The following is a 14,128-nucleotide window of genomic DNA, read 5'->3' as shown; positions in this document are numbered from 1 at the left end:
ACATCTCACTTGTGATGAGGCACCTGATGGATATCTCATTTCTGTCTAATTAATTTTCTACCTGAAATTGTCAGCTCACGTGTCAAGACACAGTTCCTTAGCAGACTCAGTGTTGCTTTATTACTTTGATGCTGGTTTATATGAACAATGCAGAGGAAGGAGGTGAAGTCATAAGATAACTATCTCAAACAAATTGTCTGTATCATTTTGCCATTGGGGTGTCGCCATTATCATTAGCGTAAATGTTATTTCCGTAAGCAGAGTTGTTGCCTTAGGCTGTCTGTAGCGTAGGATTCAATGATGGCAGATTAATAGGTATTCCTGCCAGCTCTAATGTTCATATTATTTGTTATATTAATATTTTCTTCTTGTTTTATTAAAAAAAAAGTTTTGTCTTGTAGATTTAGGATTGAAGGTTTTTACAGGAAACAGCTAACCTAATTTAAATAGTGTTTAGAATGTAGATGCTATATGTGAGGAACGCTGTATACCCCTAGAGCTCATGGGAAGAACGTATTTACAGATACTGATGTGGCACAAAGCATTTATATTTATGGATGGCTCTGTTTAATGAACATGACCTACATTTCTTGAGAATTCAGAGAACTTTCTAGAGTGACAAATTCTTTAACGCATATTTTGTTTGCAAAGTTTGTTCTCAAAGTTATAGAGAGGCGTTAAACGCGTTATATCCAATAGCCTTTGACTTATGGAGATTTGGTTCAATGTTACATGAGGACTCTTTTAAAGTGATGGACATTAAAATCAACATATGTCCTCCTTATTAAATATTTAAAGGGATACTAAACCCAATTTTTTTATTTCGTGATTCAGATAGAGTATACAGTTTTAAGCAACTTTCTAATTTACTCCTATTATCAAATTTCCTTTGTTCTCTTATTTAAAAAGCAGGAATGTAAAGCTTAGGAACCGGCCCATTTTTTGTTCAGAACCTGGGTTATGCTTGCTTATTGGTTTGCCAAATGTAGCTACCAATAAGCAAGCTCTAAACAGGGCACTGAACCTAAAATGGGCCAGCTCCTAAGCTTTACATTCCTGATTTTTTTAAAAAACAAAGATAGCAAGAGAACAAAGACAAAATGATAATGTGAGTAAATTAGGAAGTTGCTTAAAATTGCATGCTCTATCTGATTAATGAAAGAAAAAAATTGGGTTTAGAATCTTTTTAAGAATTCAGAGAACTTTGTAGAGTGATTATTCTTTAACTCAAATGTTGTTTGAAAAGTTTGTTCACAAAGTTCTAGAGAGGCGCTACACGCGTTATAACCAATAAACCTTTGACTTATGGAGATTTGGTTCAATGTTACATGAGAACTCTTTTAAAATGATGGACATTAAAATCGACATATATCCTCCTTATTCAGTATTTAATTATGCATACATGCACTTTCATTATTTATTTTACCTGGTTTTCCTATAATTTAATCCTTAAAGGGACACTGAATCCAATGTTTTTCTTTCATGATTCAGATAGAGCATGCAATGTAAACTTTCATGAATTAGTGCCCGGTTTTTAAAAATGCTATTAACAGGGGCACATTCATTCATGAAAGTTTACATTGCAGTGAATTTTTACAAATACATTTCTCCTCAGCAAATCCAGACCGGCGATCCTCCGCCCGCTTCTCATGCTGTACTTACACATCAATGATGAAACCGGCTTCCTCCAATCACGGTGTGGCCTTACAAGATGGATGCTCTGGGGCGCACGCCATGATTGGAGGAAGCCGGTTTCACCATTGGTAACGTAAGTACAGAGGAGCTGCAGCCGTGGGATCGCCGGTCTGGCTTTGCTAAAGAGAAAGGTAAGTATTTGTAAAAATATGCTGCAATGTAAACTTTCATGAATGAAAGTGCCCCTGTTATTAATAGTACTTTTAAAACCCGGGGCACTAATTCATGAAAATTTACATTCACTTTAAGCAACTTTCTAATTTACAGCTATTATCAATTTTTCTTTGTTCTCTTGGTATCTTTATTTGAAAAGGAAGGAATGTAAGTTTACAAGCCAGCCTATCTTTGGTTCAGCACCTAGGTAGTGCTTGCTGATTGGTGTCTAAATGTAGCTACCAATCAACAAGCGCTACCCAGGGTGCTGAACCAGAAATGGTCCGGCTCCTATGTTTACATTCATGCTTTTTCAAATAAAGATACCAAGAGAACTAAGAAAAAATAATAATAGGTGTAAATTAGAAAGTTGCTTAAAATTGCCTGCTCTATGAACCATGAAAGAATAAAAATTGGGTTTAGGGTCCCTTTAATTATTGTAAATGCACTTTCATTATTTAATTGACCTGGTTTTCCTATATTTTAACCATTAAAACTGTGGTATTTTAAAGGGACAGTAAACCTTAAAAATAATGTTATATAATTCTGCACATAGTGCAGAATTATATAACATTATTTAGGTGCTATAGCCATAAAAGCATTTTTTACCCGTTTAATTTGCTAAAATACGGCGCTTTTACAGATCCGCTCTCTGCTCTCTGCTGAGCGGGTCTGTTATTTTTAGTCAGCGCATCGGGCCAGCTGTATAGTCACAGCCCGGCCCGACCGCGCCATAAGACTAAGTGCAGCTCGCTCCTGTGACAGATGTCTTACACCTACAAAACAATTAATTTTATTTTATAAAAATGACAGTTTCGGGTGCATATAAAACATTTATTTTTTATGCAGATCTTTTGCAGTACAATTAATCATTCCTGACCTGATACATAAATAAAGAAAAATCTATTGAATGTTCATTTAAAGGGACAGTCTACACCAGAATTTTTTATTGTTTTAAAAGATAGATAATCCCTTTATTACCCATTTCCCAGTTTTGCATAACTAACACATTTATAATAATATACTTTTAACCTCTGTGATTATCCTGTATCTAAGCCTCTGCAAACTGCCCCTTTTTTCAGTCCTTTTGACAGACTTGCAGTCTAGCCAATCAGTGCCTGCTCCCAGATTACTTCACGTGCACGAGCACAGTGTTATCTATATGAAATATGTGAACTAACACCCTCTAGTGGTGAAAAACTGTTAAAATGCAATCTGAAAGAGGTGGGCTTCAAGGTCTAAGAAATTAGCATATGAACCTCCTAGGTTAAGCTTTCAACTAAGAATACCAAGAGAACAAAGCAAAATTGGAAAATTGTCTAAAATGACATGCTCTATCTGAATCATGAAAGTTTATTTTGGCCTAGACTGTCCCTTTAATGAAAATATAACTCAATTGTCATACAAATTAGTTAAATTATTTTTGCTTTATGATATTTCTTATAGAATAGTATTAGTTAAGATTTAGACAAGGTATATATAGAACAGTTGTAACAAAGGACCCCTAGAAATCTCTAGGGAAGTTGGGGTGATTATACCCACCCTATAACATCCTTAAGTAAGCCTATGTACGTTAGGGAAGGTAGTGCCTAATGCCAATATAATATGATTTAGAACAGCAAAAGGAAAATAGGAAGCATTTTAGTGGCACACTTAGGAAGGGTGGTCATATACAATATGAACTGTGCCTAATATAGAACAGTTGCCCATTACAATCAAAACAATAACTATACCTTTAGTCTATCGCAACTGACCTATGCTTGAGTAGCAGTAAAATATAATTATCTTTATAAGGTGAAAGCCTTATTAGGAATCTAGAGAAAAGAATTTGCCTTTAGCCCCTGTACCCTATTCACTAAAGCTCACACATCTGCCCACTGTTTAGTATCTGGGATCCATAGAATAACTATAAAGTTGAGATACTGGAGGGATTGGAGAGAGCCGTTAGTAAATTTACCCAATGACTCAAATTACTAAATATGTAGATGGAATCGCACATGCAGGTATAACCCTTTATATTTTCTTTCTGTTGCCATTTAATTTATAATAAAATGTTCTATATGTCACATTCTATTTGTTGTTTAAGAATAACTAGTTCCTAGATAGCTTAGGATCACTAATGTTAATTGTATAATGTGTTATTGCTAATTATACTGGCTCCAGAAGCCAGCCCTTCCTGTCTTACACACAGAGCATAACATATGCTGTATCACCCAATAAAGACAATAACTGTTGGGAGGATAGGTGCCAACAAGCCCACGTTGCAAGCCCTTCTGCCTACCTAACCTAAAAGCATGAGCTAATTAACCCTCTGAAATACGTATCATATTTATCTGTCATTCGTCAAAAACATTCTTCATCTGTGAACATGAATGCACTGCGGAACAGACACTTTCCTCATCATTGTGCATATACATAGATTCAGAATTACAGACATATGTCTGTATCTCTGTATATACATACCGAATACATATAGTTTTGTTTTTCTCTTTGTACACACATTTATTAGAAGTCTATATTGAAGAACAGACACTCTTGACCTTTCTCATTCCTATTCTATATACTTATACTTCAGAACAAACACACTTCTGCACTATCTACTCCTACATATAATACAAAAGAGGCATACTCTTGGTCTCTGCATAAATATATATTCCATTGAGCAAACACACTTCTGGTTGATCTCAGTATACGCATAAACTGCAGGACAAAAACACTTTTTGTCTATTTATAGAAACTTATATACTGCAGAACAAACATACTCCTCGTCTATGTCTGTCTGTATGTACTACATAAGAGGCATACTCTTGACCTTTCTCTGTACATATATGTCATAGACATAAGCATATTTTTGGCTATTCTCTGTATTACTATATACTGTACATAAGACACACTCTTGGACTTCCTCTATCTCTACTGCAGAACAGACACACTCTTGGCATAATACATCTCTATTATATGGACACATACTTACAAAAGAAACTCCTGGATTCTCTACACAAGCACATATTTTAAGAACAAATACATTATTAATCTGTCTATAAAGTGACTTATGCATTCAGATTTGGATAAATGCAAACAATTGACTGTATTATTTGGATTTAAAAAAAAAAAAAAAAAAAAACTTTTATTGAATAAACTAATGAACGAATGCAAGCAAAAAAAAAAAATGTTGTTTATTCGTTCATGAAAATCTTTTTTTTCTTTGCTGCTGGCTTGTAGCAGTAGTGCTAGATGCTGCTTTACATTTATTTGTTTCATTTGCTGTCCAGCTCCTGCTAATGAACAAATAACTTTGGCAACACTTGGCTGAACCAAACAGCCTCATCTAATCACAGACAAAATTAAAGCATTTTTTTTTTGTCCCCAAGATGTTGGCAACTCTTGGCAAGGCCCTCTACTCTACCCACTCATCTGAAGCATAATTTTCCTTTTGAATGCTACCTTTGTATACTATAGCTGTTTTTATAATGCTGTTAAATCTTTTGACAATCTACAAATAAATAATAATTATATATAAACAAATAAACACATACTCCTGGGGTCAATTTATTATAGTGCGAGCGAAGATGATACAATGTAGCGTATCATGTCCGCTGCACATCGATAAATGCCGACAGCATGCGCTGTCAGCATTTATCATTGTACCAGCAATTCTTGTGAACTGCTGGTGCAATACCGCTCCTGCAGATTTGCGTCCAATCGGCTGCTAGTAGGGGGTGTCAATAACCCGATCGTATTTGATCGAGTTGATTTCTGTCCGCCGCCTCAGAGCAGGTGGACAGGTTATGGAGCAGCGGTTATGGAGCTTGATAAATTGACCCCTGGACTCTATCTGTATACATGTGTACATACAGTATATAGACTACAGAACAGAGACACCCCAGACCTCTATCTATACTTAAATTACAGAACAATTTGCCATTTTCAGTAAATGGTGAATACATTATTTATATCCCTTTGATTTTTACATCAGCATCATTTTTTTCCACATCTTTGAGGTCAGGCTCAATTTGTAGTTAATTAAATAAAGTCAATAGCTGCAAGTTAAATACAAATAAAAATCAATAAAGAGCTAATTGACACAAGTTCTGATCAGAACTTAACAGGTAAATTAATACTCACACCTTACACTTACTCTGATTTTAAATGAGCAGTAGATTTTTTTCCTGACAAATTTAAATGCTACATTTAATTTCCCTGTCTCCTATATCACATGTCAGCCATCAGCCAATCACAGACTCATATACATATATAAGCTGTCAAGTCTTTCACCCTAAACCTATTCATAGTAGAGCTAAATAGGCTCAGGAGCATGGACTTTTCTTGAGCACTATATTTAATATTGCTGCAAACAGTGTTGTGATTAATGCTGCCATATTCTGCTCAAGTCGCATGAACAATAGTGAGCCTAACTAGGTATACCCTTCAACAAAAGATACCAAAAGAACAAAGTAAATTGGATAAGGAAAGTATACTGGAAAGTTAAATTATTATGGATTTATTTATTTATTATTAACTGCATGGTTTTTCTAAATCAACAACTTTTAAATACAACTTCAAACATCATTTAGTGGGGGGGGGGGGGTTGGATCTGATGAACAGTTTCTAGTATACAAGAAGACTGTTCTGTTTGATTTTACGTATGCAAATATTCTTTTCAACATTACTTTTTATACTACTATGAAATAGTATTTTTACCCAGTCTGCTTCATCTAAGGTATAGGGCCAGATTACAAGCGGAACAGTAGTTTTTACTTGGGTTTGAGCGTTAAAACCGCTAGAATTTTTTTTGCCCTCGGAGATTCGAGTTGAAAGTTAAAAGTTGCTGTTCCCCCATAGACTTCAATGAAGCCAAAAATGTTGGGGAAAAAAAAACCTAACACCCACAAGGCACGCAAACACGATTGCAGTTATTTAACAGCGATACATAAGAAGATGATATTGCACATTTCATAATCTAATGCTCTGCACATAGCAGAATGTGTTCTATGTATGCTTAAAAAGATATTTAAATGTATATCTGAATATCTGATGGATTTTTGAACAAAAATATATTTATACCTATATACTATATATATATATATATATATATAGCAAAAGTCAGTGGTATAGCACTCTCAAACAAGGTCCGGGGTGCACAGCAAAAGTTGCAAATAATCCCAGAAAGAAGCAGGCACTCTCCGTTTAAACTTTCAAGTTATTTACTTAGTGACGTTTCGGGGTTTCACCCCCGTCCTCAGACTTACAGGCTGTAAGTCTGAGGACGGGGGTGAAACCCCGAAACGTCACTAAGTAAATAACTTGAAAGTTTAAAGGCTGTAAGTCTGAGGATAGGGGTGAAACCCCGAAACGTCACTAAGTAAATAACTTGAAAGTTTAAACGGAGAGTGCCTGCTTCTTTCTGGGATATATATATATATATATATATATATATATATATGTGTGTGTGTGTGTGTGTGTGTGTTTTGTTTTGAAGTATAAGTATAGAACAGGACTGAGAAAATTGAAATGTGAAATATTTATAGTAAATACACAGTATGACACTTTAATAAATATGAATATTGTATAAATATATTTTTACATGTTTTCATCTCCTTAACGGCAAAGGACTCCAATGCACTTTTATATATATATATGTATGTATGTATGTATTTGTTTTTTGTATGTGTATATAGGTCTGTAAGTACAAATATACACATATAAATACATATGCGCACATACACCTCGTATCTTTGACCCCTTATAATTTTTTTGTGTTATTTATTTAATCATGTTTTTAAGACAATGCTATTACAAGTGTAACTGTGCTTTTAAATGTATTTTTGGTGAATTTTGTGACAATTTTTTGACTCACCAAACTGTTAACCAGAGCTTTGAGGTTGCAGTGATCATTCTAGCATAAATTGCAATTGTGCTCACGTGTTCGCATTTACTTAAAACATGTAATACGAGCAAATTGGCACAAAAACCAATATTGATCACGTGCAAACGATAGTGCCTTCTCTCGTAATCCAGCCCATAGTTAGTAAACTTTTTGAGAACATCCATTCAAAGGTATTTCAGTTTAGTTTATTAAAATAATACATGTTTTATTTTTGCTCTTTGATATTCTATGACATTTTAAATCTATTTAAATGATCATGAAACACTTTGTAATTACATGAGAGTAGTCATGAAATAAATAATAATATGACCGGATGTGGGAAATTTCTGAATACATAAAAACATTCGGCTAGATTACGAGTTTTGCGTTAAGCTGAAAAAGCAGCGTTAACAGGTCCTAACACTTCTTTTTCACTTCCGCTGCTATAACGAGTCTTGCAGGTTTAGGGGCACCGCACACTTCTTTAGCCTTATCGCAAATCGACTTACGTAAACTTAGTAAACCCTTTTTTCTATGGGACTTCCTTAGCGCTGGTATTACGAGTCTGTCCTGGGAGGCCAAAAAGTGAGCGGTACACCCTCTACCTCCAATATCCGTAACACATTCTAAAGTCAGTAGTTATGAGTTTTATGGTACAACGCTGTAGCATAAAACTCATAACTAAAGTGCTAAATAGTACACTAACACCCATAAACCACCTGTTAACCCCTAAACCGAGGTCCTCCCGCATCGCAAACACTATAAATAACTATTTAATAACTATTCTACCTAGTTAAAATAAATACAAACTTGCCTGTAAAATAAAAATAAACCCTAAGCTAGTTACAATGTAATTTTAGTTATATTTTAGCTAGCTTAGGGTTTATTTTATAGGTAAGTATTTAGTTTTAAATAGGAATAATGTAGTTAATGATAGTCATTTTATTTAGATTTATTTAAATTATATTTAAGTTAGGGGGTGTTAGGGTTAGACTTAGGTTTAGGGGTTAATAAATTTAATATAGTGGCGGCGACGTTGGGGGCAGCAGATTAGGGGTTAATAAATGTATGTAGGTTGCGGCGACATTGGGGTGGCAGATTAGGGGTTAATAAATATAATGTAGGTGGCGGCGATGTTGGGACAGCAGATTAGGGGTTAATAAGTATAATGTAGGTGGCGGCGGTGTCCGGAGCAGCAGATTAGGGGTTAATAAGAATAATGTAGGTGTCGGCGATGTCGGGGCGGCAGATTAGGGGTTAATAATTTTAATATTAGGGGTTCATATTAGAGGTTCATATTAGGGTGTTAAGTGTAAACATAACTTTAGTTTCCCCATAGGAATCAATGGGGCTGTGTTACGGAGCTTTACGCTGCTTTTTAGCAGGTGTTAGACTTTTTCTCAGCCGGCTCTCCCCATTGATGTCTATGGGGAAATCGTGCACAAGCACGTACGACCTGCTCAACGCTGACTTAAGCAGCACTGGTATTGAAGTGCGGTATGGAGCACAATTTTGCTCTACGCTTAATTCTTGCTTTTTAACGCCGGGCTTGTGAGCGGTGAGAAAAAACTGCTCGTTAGCACCACATAGCTCCTAACGCAAAACTCGTAATCTGGCCGATTGTTTGCTGTAATTATTTTTCAATGGTCAAACTCCCTAAATCAATTACCTTTTTTTGAGGGACCAACTCAGCCTTGTTATGGGAGTTATTATTGCATTGGGGAGTCATGGTATATTACATTTAAATATATGATTTATTTATAATATATTTTATACTGTGTACACATACTTTTCTTATGGTTGCAACCTTTGTAAATCATTCTGAGAGCCCAATGATCCAAAGGTCTCTGGGCTGGTGAGATTATTAAAGAATGCTCAGTAGTACTTCTATTTCCCTGGTGGAATTATCTAAAGCCACTTTTTACCCTGAAAATAGGGTGTCTCGCTAAGGGGCGTATACTACATTTTCACATGGGAAGGGGATGTATACATTACAAAAGTTTACAACGAAAATTGTATTTTAAAAATCATAAAAAAACAATAATTGAACCATTTACACAAAAATATGCAGGAAAAAAATGTATTGTTAAGGTGCATCAAAAATTATGACAAAATTCTTCACCAAAAATTGTATTTTTTTTTAAAACTTAAAATTTGTATGTAAATTGCACAGGACTAAATCTTATTAACTATGCACAGCGTTAATCGTAAGTTAAATATACTGGCTGTGCAAAAATAGTTTTAAAGGGACACTGAACCCAATTTTTTTCTTTTGTGATTCACATAGAGCATGCAATTTTAAGCAACTTTCTAATTTACTCCTATTATCATTTTTTTTTGTTCTCTTGTAATCTTTATTTGAAAAAGAAGACTTTTAAGCTTTTTTCTTGGTTCATTACTCTGGACAGCACTTTTTTATTGGTGGATGATTTATTCACCAATCAGCAAGGACAACCCAGGTTGTTCACCAAAAATGGGCCGGCATCTAAACTTACATTCTTGCATTTCAAATAAAGATACCAAGAGAATGAAGAAAATTTGATAATAGGAGTAAATTAGAAAGTTGCTTAAAAATTAATGCTCTATCTGAATCATGAAAGAAAAAAATGGCTTCAGTGTCCCTTTAAGTATAAAATGCATAGCATAATTGTTGTTTTTTCATAAAATGGGCTGAACATGGGCGTTCCATGGGTGAATATTAGGGTTGCACCGATACCATTTTTTTAAGACTAAGTACCGATACTTTTTTTTAAATACTCGCCGATACCAATTACTGATACTTTTTTAAGTCATGTGACAGTGTCCCAAGCACAATACCGACTGAGTTAAGATAGCTTCTTTATAATTATAAAGAACTGTAACTCAAAAGACATTATGAAATAATAAAACAGTTTTATTTGCTTGTTGTCACAAAGTTGTAAAAACTCGTAGAAATTTCACAGAACATGTTTATAAATAAAAATATTACATTAAAATATATTCATAATAACAACAATAAATAACAAATGTAATATCACAACCAACCAAAAGTGCAATACAGTAAAAAATATACCAGTGCACTGTTTAAACATGGGGAACACTATGGGCTAGCTTACATTTGACTGGTAAGCTTTACCAATGCTCTCATTGCATGTCCAACTCCATTAAAGTTTATTGAGTTGGAAATGTGAACAGAGCATTGGTAAAGCTTATATATCAAATGTAATCTAAATCTAGTCCTATTATTGTAAGATGTGTGTTCATAGGAATTAACTTAATTTTTCCTATGAACACTCTTCCTGCAATTATATAAGCTAAGGATGTTCCTCAGAGTACAGTATGTTTTGAGCATAATTGTACAAGATAAGAACTAGCAGTATAACAGGCAATCTAGCAATTATAATCATTTTTCAAAAGTTAGTGGCAAGTTCTTTTTAAGAATGTTCAGCTATACGTCTGTTTCTGCTATCAGTAATGTTGTTTGATGCTAAGCTGAACAGTCTTTCACTTTCAGCACTACTGCATGGGGCAAAAAGATAATTTTGGGCCATTTTAGCTAGAGCTGGAAATCCCAGTTTATTATCTGCCCAGTACTTCAGGGGTTTGTCTGAACGAGGTACAGTGATCTCTCTTACAAAAATACAATACAACAGCAATTTGTATTGGCCGAACAGAAGTGAACCATTTTTAGTTGAGTCTCCACTACAGCTTAAAATAAAATGGGAACTTGCAGTTTGAAAAAACTCCACAAGATAGCGTATGGGTAGGAAGTGTAGGTATCGGTATAAGTATCGGTGCATTTGCATGAGTACAAGTACTCGTGCAAATACTTGGTATCGGCACCGATACCGATACTAGTATCGGTATCGGTGCAACCGTGCAACCCTAGTGAATATGAAATATTTTTTCCAATCTGAGCGCAAATCTCTAAAGTTTTTCACACTACAGATTTCTCGCCTACTAAAAAGTGTCAAAGTTTTCTCAAAATACTAATAGACTAAAACATGTGAATGAAAATATAGGCAGTTGTAAGATGCTATATGCAGAAAGCAGCACAATGTGATTATATTGGCTGCAGGATTTACTTTTTAAAGTGCGCCCTTTCTAGCAAACTCCATTCCTTTTAATAGGAGACGTCTTACTCAAATAACCTTTTTAAGCACGTACATGCATGTGGTTATTACATATAGACCTCAAAGTGTTGATCTGTAGATTATGTGATTGTTATGTGATTTTTCCTATAAATATTAGCAATACTATAATATAAAAAAAATGAAAAATGAGAAAAAAAAACATACAAACAAAAACATATATTTTGCCAAAGTATGTCTCTTTAATACACAACTGTATGTCACTTACACACATTCATCATAATGTGTGACAGGACTGGTCTGATTCCAAGGATTGTGTTGGGGCTAAAGTGTGATAACTAGAATGGCTGTAAAGAGTCAAGCAGTTACCTTTAAGTGGCTCTAAAATAAAAAGATATATAACAGATAGATGTGCACTTTGAATATATTGGACATAATGTAATATTAATAAATTGTTATATTCTTGTCCATATTTATTTTATTTAGATTTTCATACTATTTGGATCACATCGCTGTCCCAAGTTCATTGTAATAATTTAGTATAAAATAGCTGCCAAATCTGGGCTCTACTATGCTGAAATAATCTAAATGAAAACGTATATTACAAGTAGCATATGACCTTAAAGGACAGTCAAGTGAAAATTAAACTTTCATGATTGAGATAGAAATTGCAATTTTAAACAACTTTCTGATTTACTTTTATCATTAAATTTGCTTTGGTCTCATAGGGATTCTATGCTGAAAGCTAAACCTAAGTAGGCTCATATGCTAATGTCTAAGCCATTGAAGGCCGTTTCTTCTCTCAGTGCACTTTGACAGTTTATCCCTGCTAGACAGTGCTAGTTCATGAGTCCCATTGCGTTAACTTCTGTGGAGTTATTTATGAGTCAGCACTGACTGGCTAAAATGCAAGTCTGATAAAACAACTGAAATAAGGGGCAGTCTGCAGAGGCTTAGATACAAGACAATCACCGAGGTAATAAGTTTATTAATACAATAGTGTTGGTTATGCAAAACTGGAGAATTGGTAATTAAGGGATTAACTCTCATTTTTAAACAATAAACTTTTTTAATGAGACTGTCCCCTTAAGTAAAAAAACAAAAACAAAAATAAAAACAACATATGGTCTTCCAAGGTAAAATTTCTATAAATGAACAAGTTGATAACATGAACAAACTTGTATCCTAATGATAACAGACAAAGAGAAAATCTGAGTTCTACTGTACTAATAAAGCATCAGTAAATTGCAGAAACTGATCTGTTTATTATAGGTTCCTTCACAGCATGACATTTGCAAATAATTGTATGAATTAACATTTCTTTTTTCCAATATTAGGAAGTCATATGTAACAACAAGAAGTTTAAAAACAATGTAGAATGTAAAATATAAACAGTAGTTTGAGATTATTTCTGAACCTATTTTATATTTTAAGCACTTATTATAAGACACTTTTATAATTCAAGAAAATTACAGAAGCGGCCCAATACCAAAGGGGTCTAGCAATAGAAATCCTACAGTTATGGGGCGAGAATTCTAATTTGTTCCTATTTAACAGATTTTGAAACAGCTGTTACATGTTCCACACTATTACATTCTATATCATTAACCGGTGGTGACAACTGTAAGGATGCGTAAATCAATGGTTTTACCGATTTCCCTGGGAGATAATCAGAGGTGGGTTGTCTTTATTCTGTTCCTATCCCAGCTGTGACAGGGAATGTGCTGTGCTGATTAGACCACGTTAAATATGAAAAACAGACATCATTTTTTAATCTGTCAGATGAGCAGAGATCTAGTTTGTATAATAGGCATGTACATCTTGTAGAATCATACTTCCATGGTGTATTCCCTATGGTAAAAATAAAAAGTATTAGAAAAGGAATTCTCTTGATTAATTTAGCATAATGTCTGATCTTAACATAGAAAGAATCCTAGAAGGTAACTGTTGTTTTTCTGCAAGGTATGAACATTAATTGAACAGTAGACCAAACAAAGAGCTGTGGGTGGAGTAGTAGACAAATAAAAGGTACAAAACATGTTTAATATGTTTTAAAGTGGATTATTAAAGGATTTTAAGAAATACTATGATAAAACGGTTCTGCTGTTATTATTATGTAAAAACTTTAGCTTTACTGCACATAAACATTTTGTATTGCAAGTGGTGTACACGATTCATAGTTCAAAAGATTGATTTGAGCTGTAATTTTAATTTATTAGAACATTATTAGTCCAGGAAACGTGTGTGTTTATTAAAGGGACATAAACCCAATGTATTACATTTTGTGTTGAAAAGCATACCTAGGTAGGATCATGAATAACAATACACTGCTGGGACCTAGCCA

Source organism: Bombina bombina, chromosome 3, assembly GCF_027579735.1.
Source record: "Bombina bombina isolate aBomBom1 chromosome 3, aBomBom1.pri, whole genome shotgun sequence".
Taxonomy (NCBI): Eukaryota; Metazoa; Chordata; class Amphibia; order Anura; family Bombinatoridae; genus Bombina; species Bombina bombina.
The sequence above is the reverse complement of the archived record's forward strand: the minus strand, read 5'-3'. Positions refer to the sequence as shown.